The following is a 12,444-nucleotide window of genomic DNA, read 5'->3' as shown; positions in this document are numbered from 1 at the left end:
CCTCTTAGCACAAAACATCTGAAAAAAGACAATAATGGGGTAATACAGCCCCCAAACATATTCAGTGAATTCAGTTCTCACCATAGCTCTCAACCATAGCACAGCAATACCTGGACAAAGCCAATAATGGGGGAATACAGTCCCAAAAATAGGGAAAATTTTCAAATATCCATGTTATAAATTTAGAAAATTGCTAGAATAAAAGGTTTTGTGTTACCATGTACTTTCTGAAGAATATGAAGTCTGAAATTCAAATGCCTGTTATTTTTATTTAACATTTATTAACCAGGAAAGTCTGACTTGGAACAAAAGCCAATTTTCAGCAGAACAGGGAGAAACACTCCAGACACATGTTCTTTGCAAGACGGGAGGACATGCAGACTCCACACCAAAGGCACCCCAGACAAGAATCAACCCAGAGAACCTGTAGCTGTCAGGCAACAAGGCTACCAGTGCACCACAGCACTACTGACTTTTCAAGGAAAAACAAATGCACAGAAACCACAGATCTTCTGAGAAAAAGAACAAATAATGAGGCAAACATCTGCAATTTTTTTTGCAAATGGTGATGGGTAGGGAAGTCAGGCCCTTGCTACCTGCACCCATGGTACAGGGTTCAAGCCTGAGTATTCTCTATCCACCACCATGTGTTCTCTCTAGCCACCAGTATATAGCAACTGGGGCATTACACACACACACACACACACACACACACACACACACACACACACACACACACACACACACACACACACACACACACACACACTTCCCCATCACCTACCTGAAGCATCCAGTCATCTGTAGCAGCCAATCCAGTCGTTCCCCTGAAAGCAAGTAGTCCTCACTGCAGCAGCTAATCCAAGCGTAAGCTACATCTGATTTCTGCATCAGCCCATGCACGCTAACGGCTGGTTTGGCTCTGTGAGAATAGGCTGGAGGCTCCAGCCTGCTGATAATGCAGTCCAGTTTCCTTCTCATCTGTGCGGTCATCACTGCACAGACTTCTGGGCTGGCAGGATGGAGATTCCTTTCTCCTCTATCCGGACTGCCTAACCCAGCAGTCTGGAGTTCTGTGAGTACCAGGAACTACAAGCATGCATGCGTGGAGTTACGGGACTTGTGATTTTTTTTTTATTTTCTTGTACAGGTGGGGGGATTCTTTTTCTTTTGTACAGGTGGGGGGGGGTTCTTCTTTTACAGGTGGGGGGTGGCAGTCCTGCAGTCCTATAGCATGAGCTGCCCCTGACAAAAGGAAGTATGGAACTTTAATGTCTGTCATGATAGACTGCAATGACTCATGACATAAGAAAGCAGTGCTCAAGACAGGGAGAACTCTAGATGATACTGCAGAGTCTTCTTAAATACTACTCTAATCCACATAAAAAATAATAGAGCAACATATCTAAGAGTTATGAAACTCTGTAGTGTGGCATTGCTGACTGATTATACATTTATGAGTTACAAAGAATGGTGAAAAAGAATAAGCAACATAAGGACATTTTGTTAACTCAGAGATAGGTAAGAGGTATGGCAGAGTGTCAATATATGGTGTGTTTTAATGTGTGTATGTGTGTGTGTTGGGAGCATATGATTGTGTACCTGTGTCAACATAATGCATGGGCTGCTGACAGTGATTACTGCAAGTGCAGTAGAAAAGGGCTTGTTGGCACTTGCTGTAACCACCAAGCTTTTCACAGACATGCAACTGAGATGATTGTGAGTTTTTTTTTCCTCATCTCAATTAATATGTTTCTAAATTGTTGGTTCCATTAATCCTTAATCGCACTAAGAAAGACTGTTTTCATCATCTTTATCAGTTTTTGTTTGGCTTGTTTCTGAATCATGGCTCATATCTGCACAATGATTCATCCTGCCATCACACTAAGAAAGACTGTTTTCATCATCTTTGTCCGTTTATGCTTGGCTTGTTTCTGAATCATGGCTCATATCTGCACAATGATTCATCCTGCCATTCAAAGGACAGAGGAAAGTGGGTTGCTGGATATGTCTTACTGGACATTACCAGTGCATTTGATTCCCCTTCAGTATTTTGACTGTCCTTGAGGTATTTGGGCTTGATGTGAGGCTTGTTTGGTGCATGAGAGTGCTATAAACTAATACAATTTGCAGGTTCCAGAGTATTTTGCAGTGTCTTTTATGTCAAGGAAATCAGTAGGGACACCAGACAGAGCTGCCATCTTTCATAACTGTTTACTGGGCCTAGAGGCATTTCATGGAAAAGTTAGAGAAAATGCTTTATTGGTCCTCTCCAAAACCCCAAATTCCTTAATGTGCTGTATTGCATATATGACTGTATGATACTATTGGAGTAATCTAGACATGAGCATTTTGCTCTCTCTTTCCCTCTTTAATACCATTCAAAATGGCCTTTAGATGTGCCCATGAACTGTCTTAATATCCTAGTAAGACTGAATCTATGACCCGTCTAGCTGCACTATTGTCTTTTCCCACCTGCCTCGCTATAACCACTGATACTACTAGCATTCAAGAGCGTTTGGAGAGATAAACCTGAAAAATACCTATGTGTTGATCTAGGGAGCATAAATAGATAAGATTAAGGGCTGTTTGGAAGAGTGAGTACAACTTTTACTCTCCTATTTCTCCAAGGATAATGAAGTTAAATAATGATACCTATCATGGTCTCAGAGACATATCTAGGTCATCTAGTGCCCTGGGCAGTGCCCAGACTGGCACACCCTCAATTCAAAGCTAAGACCCAAAATAAAACTAAAGACCAAAAAACAATTAAATAATAGATAAATTCAAGTGTCTTGCTATAGTTACCAGCACACTAAATGACTACATTCATTCATTTATGAATCCATGACATCAGCTGTGTTTTCTTATATGAATGTTGGTGCTCCACTTTTGTCCCACATGTAACTGCCAATCACATTCCCTAATAACTTGTTTCTAGGGCAGCCAACCTCATCACCTCACATGCTTTGTCTCTTCTTATAATTCTCTTTTCTCACTGATTCTCTACATTTTTTAGTATGTAAACCATCTTCACAGACTGATACATAAGTTTATTTTGGCAGGTAGAAGTCCCAGATTCAGAAATGATGTTTTTTTTTCCTAGAATGGGGAGGAGGCATAACTCTGTGCACCCTGAAGATATCTCAGCTCAGATCTTCAATGATACATAGTCTGATGAAGGAGTGTGTATTGCAGAAGACTTGGAGATGATCATCTTGGAGATTTTGAGTGATGAAACATTGATTGTTCATAGCAGAGATGTCTAATATGCAGATGTTTTGTAAGATCATGGGTAACTGTAGCCTGAGTGCAATGAGAATCAGAAGGATTAAGGAAATCAGTGCCGTGTGGTTGTGGGTTTGTGACTCCAGTGCAAACATTATGGACAGATAAGGTTATTATTTGACATCTGGTACATTTTATAAATGTGTCATGCTACCACTGAGTTCATGGCTTCTTCCTATTGTTGTCTTAATTGCAGAAAAGTAAATAAACAAGGGAATATCAAGATAGTTTTGTGTCCCCTCAAGTGTAGGAAAAACTTCTCCTTTTTTGGATTGCCATCAGGGATCCATCAAAGTTGTACAAACTCTGGCTTATTGTAGTGATAGCACAGAGAAGACATTAAGAGTGAGACTGCAAGAATTACATAGTGTACAAGAGTAAAGATAAGTTTATGTTGGAGAAACTGTTAGTTTTCCAAAAAAGTATTCAGTCTTTTAAGGAAAATGGCTGATGATTAGTAAAGCAAAATACCAAAATATCTATAAGAAATGATATATCCAAAATACATGATAAGATATAAGAGTTATAACAATAAGAGTTGAGTTGACTCAGTTATTTGGGATCTGGGAGCTTATGTGGACAGTGGCCTAACTTTTGACCAACATGAATCACAGGCTGTCAGTATCCCCTCTTTACACAGCCCTCATAAAGTCAATCATTATATATAATGCCTCTTTTGGCATGTATCTGTCCATACACACAGAACTGGAATGCCCACAGTAATACATTACTAAAAATATACAAGGTCTAAACTACATGTCCTACATGGACTGACTGAAAGCCCTATCACCTATACTCAGTATCCTACAGACTGATAAGAGGTGGCCTGTTTCTGGCATATAAGGCATCCTCTGACCCACTACTGTTTTGAGCACAAAAAGAGGAATTCTCTAGGCAAAAATGGCCTGCAAGAGCAGCTAGCCTAGAACTTACTTCGGAACATATATTCATATTTTCTTTAAGGTACCAAACATAAAAACTGCTTGATAAAACACTTTCTGTGAAACAACAAAAATACTGTGTTTTGAGTGGAAATGGACATTAAACATGCATTTAGGCTGTCACAGTAATTCATATTTCAGAGGCAACCACAGCAAATGTCTTGGAAGAGAGGTATCATCATGAAATGCTTCACTGATGTCTCAGTTCAGCAAAATATACAAAAAGGAAAGCTAAAATGACAACCTGTTTTTGATTTATGGCATGCTGTATGGATCTCTCATGTTGCTATGGACATTCTCATCTCCCATGTAGAGGATCACCATCTGTACGTTTCTGCTTTGTATAACTTACTCTTAGAGTGCATATCTTTAGGGTAGATGATGGACTCTGGATGAAGCTGGACCTTGCTAAAGCAGGTTTTAGTGAATTGTCTTTGTCTAAGACATGAAGACTTGATATACACGGTAAACTATTACCATGTAACACTAAAAGAAATAGACATTATACAAACATAAGCCCATACAAGGATTCACATGAAAGAACTGGAAACTACTTACAATCAGTGCCTGAATGACAGAAATGAGAATCAAGGAATAAAACCTAAAGGAGTAACATTAGCCTGTGTAGCTTTCTTCAACAACATGAAGAAAAATATAGAAATGCGTATTTTATTATAGCACTGCCACAGCATCGTCCATAGTGTCTGCCATATGGACTTCAAGCAGGTTATACATTTTTCTTTCAAATCTTACAGAGCTTAATCAGAATACATCATCAGCATCATCAGTAATAGTATTTGTATCATATTCTGATAAAATACTTTGCACTAAGATCTGCATGGGATAATCCACCTGTTCTACAGAAACAGTCATAAAGAGAGTGGGATAATAAATTCTCTGCCATACTGCCAGTAAAGAGATGATGGTACTGGCCTGTAATTAGATGTCAGTGTCCTAAAGACTCCTTATGGGAGATTTGTGCTTGCCTTCTGGGTCATTAGGGATCTGTCAGGCCACGTCCTCTTATTTTTCCAAAAATCAAACAGTCCAGTAAACATTAGAGTTGGATATCTGAACCTATTTTTGCAGATAATGAAATTGCTGTGGAGATATAGATTTGGCACATGACTACCCCCTTTTCTGGAACAGAATTTTTTTGCCAAATCAAGCAATGCTGCTATCTTCATTAAAGAAGGAATTAAACAGTTGAAGAGGTATTCATGAATTCACCCTCAATATGACTGGTCTATTGCTCCTTGAAATAGAACATAACATCTAAGTGTGAGCACTAGCAAGACATAAAGACATGAGTCTTCTTCAGAATATTTACTGACCATGATGGTCACATCATCTTGACTGAAATATTGGAGCTCCACTATCTCACGCATTCAGAACATTGACTCCCCACTATATTCAACAGAGGTAATAGGCATTTACAAGAGAACTACATACAGCATATATTGGAGCTTTGCCCCTTGTCAGCTGTAGTGAAGTCTCAGTGTCAGTATATATAATCTGCAGAAGTGTAGAGTCAATGTTCGGAGCAGTTGATGTTTTGGCCATTTAAGATAATGGAACTTCTATGTTCCTGTCTTGATGATGTGAATGTTGACGTTTTGACAGGGTGACTTTGTAACATAGATATAAATGGACACTTGGCCCTATTTTTTTGTGCATTCAATGATTCTGTGAAAAACATGATGGTACGTTTGCTTTTCAATGAGATTAAAATGTTTACAAGATTTCAGGGGAAATGCAGGGAAGTCATTTGTCTTTGTCAGACATTAAACCACAGTTACAAGGTTTTCGATATTCTAGGCCTGTTGATTAATATTTTGCATTAGAAAAAAAAGTTGTTGATATGAGTTGTACAGTATGTATAACTTGTTAGTGAAAGAAAAGCATCACAGTATGTTGTAAACATATTTTCAAAACCGCTTTCTGCATTACCACAGCAAATCAAAAAGTATCCTTCCAAAATAATATAATTTGTTAACGTGGTTCAAAATGGAACATCAACAAAAGTGCATACATTTACAGATGCACACCAGCTCTAAAATGTCTTATTTTATTTTAGGATAAACAACAGTTTCTTCAGATTTGCTATTTCTAATTTCATTTCAGAAGTGTACATACATAACAAAATGCTCATTCCATTTCAGATATAGAAAATGGGGGCCAGATGTATCACTATGCCAGAGCAGCAGGATGTGGCAGTGTATTTTGTAAGCTGCCTCACTCTTCATAAATGACTTGTCATCTGGAATGGCCTGCACAGCCATTCTGGAAAATTGGCACTTAATACTGGACAAGTTTACAGAGCCTTTTAGCTAGTTTACATTTAAACTTTGTTCTGAATTATATATTGCCAACATTTTAGGTGCAAAATACTAGTTGTCTTAACCTGGGCAGCAAAGCATGTCTTTGTAGATTGGTTTGCAGCATGAATGCTTAAAACAAGTAAACACGATGTAGTCTGGCATCTCAAAAGTGTCTGGACCATGTAGTCACTGTCTTAGGGCTGAACTCAGTTCCATCATCTGTTGAAAAATAATCAAAGAACAAATTCAGATTCTTCACTGTGCTACAGACAGTATTCCCTTGATGAAATGAACTTGCCTGCAGCTTTCTTTGAGTTTCAAGAGTTCACAGCAATACTCTGCACCAGTCTTTGTATATGTAAGCAAATCTGGTTGCTCTGGAGGATGAAATTAATCACTTTTCATAGTGCTCCTTTAATGACACTGTTCTGTACAAAGAAGTCTTGTATTGCAAGCATACATTCTTCAAGATACTGAGCCAGCTCCAATGGCATATAGAGATAAATTGCTCACTATGACCTGGGGAAATAGGAATTAATTAGTGGCTTGAGTAACTCATGGATCAGGAAAAGGGGATGGCCATTATTATCCTTGAAAGGAGGCCAGGATAAAGCTGGTTATCAATTCCAAAACCTATTGTAAGAAGAGGCTGAAATACAAATACATAGCCTGGGTAATGGGCTTAGTCTTACCAAACCTCTGATAGGTATGGATATATAAGAGCATGCACTCACATGGAAGGAATTGTAGGCCTCCATCGTGATGTCAGTCATATTACCTCCTGCCCAGGGTTGAGCTTAGGCCAATAAAAATAACCCTTATAACTACTATGCCAGCAAGGGTACAAAGTACCTTCATAGCTTCCTGAAAGATGGCTCTCTTAAAATGTCTCTTTCCTGGATACTATGTGAAATTCACAGATAAAAGACTAAACGGGCCATTTGCACAGAGGATTAAGACTCTGTGCAGTTAATGAGCTAAATACAGTATTCGATGCTCAAAGATTGATTTCTTCTACCTCTGTTTTTCTACTGTGTGACTCTAAGCAAATCATTTGACCAGACAGTACTTCCAAGTCACTCATGAAAAGGAACAATTGCATCCAAAGAGCTCATTTGGTTAACACATTTATAAAATGAAAATAAATGAATAAAACTGTCTATGTGGGGACAGGCTTGATGGTCAGCAGGCATATGGGTAAAAAAGCAATTAGAACAAAAGAGGAACACATTCTACAAGACATTTTCCAACACTGTCATTGGAAAGCCAGCATGTCTGTACTGGGTGGAAAAGCACCATAGGCACAATGCCCAGTTTACATTCCACGAATCCAAACATCTGATGCCTGCACAATGGTTTCTGATATAGCCAGGTACCATAGCATAGCGAGATAAAGCTATGTCTATGGCTCAAGTAACCTCATTTCAACTAGTGGCTCAGGTATATGAGGTGTTGGGAGGGATGATAGACATACATATTTGGGGGGGAGGTATCATGCCAGATATAATTCTGGGATGTTTAGGTGGGAGAGAAGAGCAGCTGTGGACAGTACTGTGTGCCCAGCAGAAGGGCACAGGATCTGACTGCTCCCTACTACCTGGTCATCCTGACCACAGTTGTTGTTGGCACATAGGGCAAAGGTGCTAGTGCTAAAGAAAATCCCTGATCCCTTCAGAATAATGGTGCTGCTTTCTATAGTTTGGCCCTCACTCCCTGGAATTAGAGAAGTAATGCCAGAGGAAGCTGATCGCTCACCCAGTGTGAATGGATGCACCAAATGTGCAAACCAGAAGGGAAGCTTAATGATCAGAGAGGGTACTAAACCAAAAAGAAAATGATTTGGGTTTCTGTGCATACTGCCAGCATAATTTAAGAAGATAGCCAATACAAATTACTTGTAGGGAATCAAACTGATTTAGAGGTGTTCACAATGACATTTAAGTAGACAGTTAAAAATCACAAAACGACTCAGTTCCAAAAATAAAGATGACTAACAAATAACTGAAAGCCATATTTAAATATATGACTGACACCAAAATAGTTTCAAGGTGATTCATAATGTAGGAATACAACTGCACGATGGGAGGAAAGGCAGGTTATGAAGGACCTTAATGTGGTGAAATATGCCAAGCCACATTGTAGATAAAAGTAATACTGCAGTGTCTTACTGGGCAAAATGTATCATGTCCTTAGGTTCATAGGTTCATAGGTAGGTACTAGGCTATCGGCCCTAGGGTGTATATAAGCCCAGCCAAAAAGATACCCTGACTTTTGCCACCCAAGAAAATAATTTTCCTATGCTACTGTCGAGCAGAGCCACAAAAGTGATCCCCGGGGTGAGTTTCCTATTTCTCATCCAATCATCAAGATTTTTCTTGAAGAGTGCTAATGAGGAGCTTTGTTTGATATAGATAGGTAATTTATTCCAGAATATGGGAAGTCTCTGGGACAGGAATCTATCCCTCCAGCATGTTCTGTTTATTGTGGTGACAATGTTTAGGTCCCTAGAGCGTGTAGCTCGGAGGGATTAGGATTTCTTTAGGTGAAGCATGTTCAACAGCTCTGGATTTGACATAGCTTTGTATGTTAGGCAGAGATCATCTCTGAGTAGGCGATATGCGACGGAGTAAAGCTGGAGTTTTTTGAGACGGTCTGCATAGGGCATCTGTTTGAGGCCACTAATCCTCTTTGTGAGGTATTTCTGCGGCCTTTCCAGTTGTTGTAGATGTCTTGTGAGGTACATACCAAAAGGGGCATTGTACTCTATAATGGGTCTAATGAGTGATGAGTAGAGGGGAACAATGACCTCTTTTTTTCTAGATGAGAAACCTTTTGTGATGAGGTGTGCCACATAGAAGGATTTCCTGACTATTGTGGTTATGTGATTATCAAAGGAGAGACTACTGTCCACCTGTGTCCCAAGGTCTCTTATCACACATTCGGTGTTAAGTATACTACCGCCTATGTTGTAGTTCATGGGTACAGAGTTTTTACCAAAGGGGATGACAATGCACTTTTTGGCATTGAGCTTGAGGCCATGGCTTTGACACCAGGCATCTGTCTCAGTGAGGCCCTTTTGTAGGATGTCCACATCGTTAGGAGTTACGATTATGGCTCCTAGTTTGCAGTCATCTGCAAACACCATTAGCCAAAGACCTTCTGTGTTAGCCTGTACTTCAGAGAAGTAGATACCAAACAGGAGAGGACCCAGGACTGAACCCTGTGGTACTCTACTTGTCACTGGACTGAAGTCGGATTTAGTGTCTGTACTTTCACAGTGTGGGTTCTGTCAGTGAGCCAGTTGGCAACCCATCTTGTGACGTAGGGATTTATACCTAGTTTAGTGAGTTTATTTATAATTCCAGAGTGGGGGATGGTGTCGAAAGCCTTGGCAAGATCTAGATAGGCTGTGTGAATCACCTTACCCTCGTCTACGACTTTGGTGACTGTTTCAAAGAAGTCTATCAAGTTTAGAAGACATGATCTGCCTTTTACGAACCCAAACTGGGTGGGGTCCATAGTTTGGAGATTACCAATGTCTTTGTTTATAAGTTCCATGATGATACATTCCATGGACTTGCAGACCAGGCTCATTAGGCCAATGGTGCAGTAGTTCCCGGGGTCCGTGGTGGCTCCCCCCTTGTGGAGTGGGATAACCGTCACTGTGCACCATTCAGCGGGCACAAGGACTGAGCTGAGGCTATGATTGAACATAGTACTTAGGTGGGGTGCCAGTTTGTTCTATAGTTCGTGTAGAATGCAGCCTGGGATGTTGTCTGATCCCATGGATGCTGTGTTCTTGGCTATGGAGAATGTGGTTTTTACCTGTGCAGCTGTGATTACAGGAACTTTGCATTCTTCCAGTATAGAGATTGTTTTTTTAGGGGGTGAGGGGGGAGGGTAAAGTTAGCACTGAACCTATCTGCCAGGATGTTGGCAATATCAGTTGGGTCTGTGTATTTAGTGCCATTGTGCTGTAACTCAGAGCAGATCTGAGTGTTACCATTGAGATTATTGACATAGCTATAGAATGCTTTGTGGTTGTCTTTAGAATCAGTGGCAATTTTGTTTTCATAACTAGCTTTGGAGGATTTTATCAGGGATCACAGCTTCTTACTGAGGCTGACCAGGGAGCTCCTCCACTCATGGTATTTTACTCCCTTTTGCAACAGTTTCTTCCTTCTGTTGTACAGTTTGTTTATGGCAGGGGACCACCAAACTGGCTTTCTTTTTTTGGAGGATAGTGTCTTGGTTCTGTTTGAGATAGCACGATCTATGCACTCGTGTAAGTGCTTATAAAGTGCAATTGTGTAGGATTCAGTAGTCGTAACTGTATTGTCCATCTGCACGGGTGTCATGAAGTTCACCACTTCTGTCTTAAGAAGCATGAAGTTGGCTTTGGAGAAATTCTTTACCCTGGTTTCCTTAATGGGGGGGGGGGTTCGGGGTCAGGATGTGGATATCTAGGGTAAATAGCTTATGGTTGGATCGGACCAATGAGGCGTTGGCTTCAGGTGTGGAACACCGGTCACTCATGTTGGTAATGACTAGATCTAGGATATTGTTGCCCCTGGTGGGGATGTGGATAAGTTGATCCAGGGCATTGGAGTTTATGAATTCCAGAAAGCGTTAAGTGAAGGAGTTGGTACATGAGTAGTTTTCCCAGTTAATGGTGGAGTAGTTGAAATCGCCCATTATTAGGGTGTTTGGTTGAACCCTAATATTTTCCAGTACATCAGGAAAAGAGGAGTGGGAATCCTGGGGCATGGTGGGGGATCTGTAGCAAGCTACAATTTGGATTGCAGTTTTGCCCAGAGTTAGTTGCTCTTGGATAACCTCGGCTGCATTATACTGAGCAACTAGCCTGGAGGTGTGGATATCCTTAATGAATATGGACACACCTCTGCCTTTGGTGTTCCGATCCAGATTACATGTCTGAAAAGTGTGGTATGAGTTATAGCCTGGTAGTGCAGGGGTGCTCTCTGGAGCCTTGAACCAGGTCTCAGTCACTGCACAGATATCAATGTTCTCCATTTTAAGGAGTGCCTCGAGTGAGTGCATTTTTAGATTTAGACTTCTAGCATTGATTAGCATCACCCTCAGTTTTTGCTTGCCTGTTCCTGTTATGGTGGTGAATTTGTCATTTGAACCTTGACGAAAAAGGCACTATAGGGGTGGCAAGAACCTTAGCCAGTATCCAGAATCCTAGGGGTGACAGGTGCAGGCCATCTCTGGAAAAGCATTGTGGTCTGTTGACCATGTCATCCCAGGCAGACAGATACTGGATCCCTTTAGAATGACACCAGAAGCTTAGCCAATTGTTGAAGTCAATCATTTTGTTCTTGTACCGCGGCATCATTCTGGGTGATGGCAGAATGCTACTCAAGGCTTGGTTCATACCTGCCTGGGCTACAAGATCAGAGAGCTCTTCCATGTCTCTTTTCATGTAGTCCAGGGAGGTACATCTCAGGTCGTTCACACCAACATGGACAATGACAGAGTCATATTTGTACTTGTAGTGGAATGACCTGACTGTGTGGGTTATGTGGCGGATCCTGGCACCCAATAGCTAGCTGACAGTAACCTTCTCCTTGTTTAGCCTGGTGGGTGGGACATCAGTGTGCCTGACTATAGAGTCACCTATGACTAGTGTGTTGGGTACATTGTTTTGCCTTATTGGCTGTGGTTGAGTGGCACAATGAGTCTACGGTCTATGTGTCATTCGGGTTGTGTTGGGGGGTGAAGGTTGCTTGCATTTCTGCTTTGGAGGTCTCTGTTGCTTGAGCAGATTATTACTGAGAGCCTCCGCGGATGTTTGTGTGTTTCTATGTGTGGATTTAGGTGGTGTAGATTTAGTGAGACTATGTGATGAGTGTGGTGTGGTGCAAGTGTTT

Source organism: Protopterus annectens, chromosome 5.part0, assembly GCF_019279795.1.
Source record: "Protopterus annectens isolate FY-2018-M chromosome 5.part0, PAN1.0, whole genome shotgun sequence".
Classification (NCBI taxonomy): Eukaryota; Metazoa; Chordata; order Ceratodontiformes; family Protopteridae; genus Protopterus; species Protopterus annectens.
The sequence above is the reverse complement of the archived record's forward strand: the minus strand, read 5'-3'. Positions refer to the sequence as shown.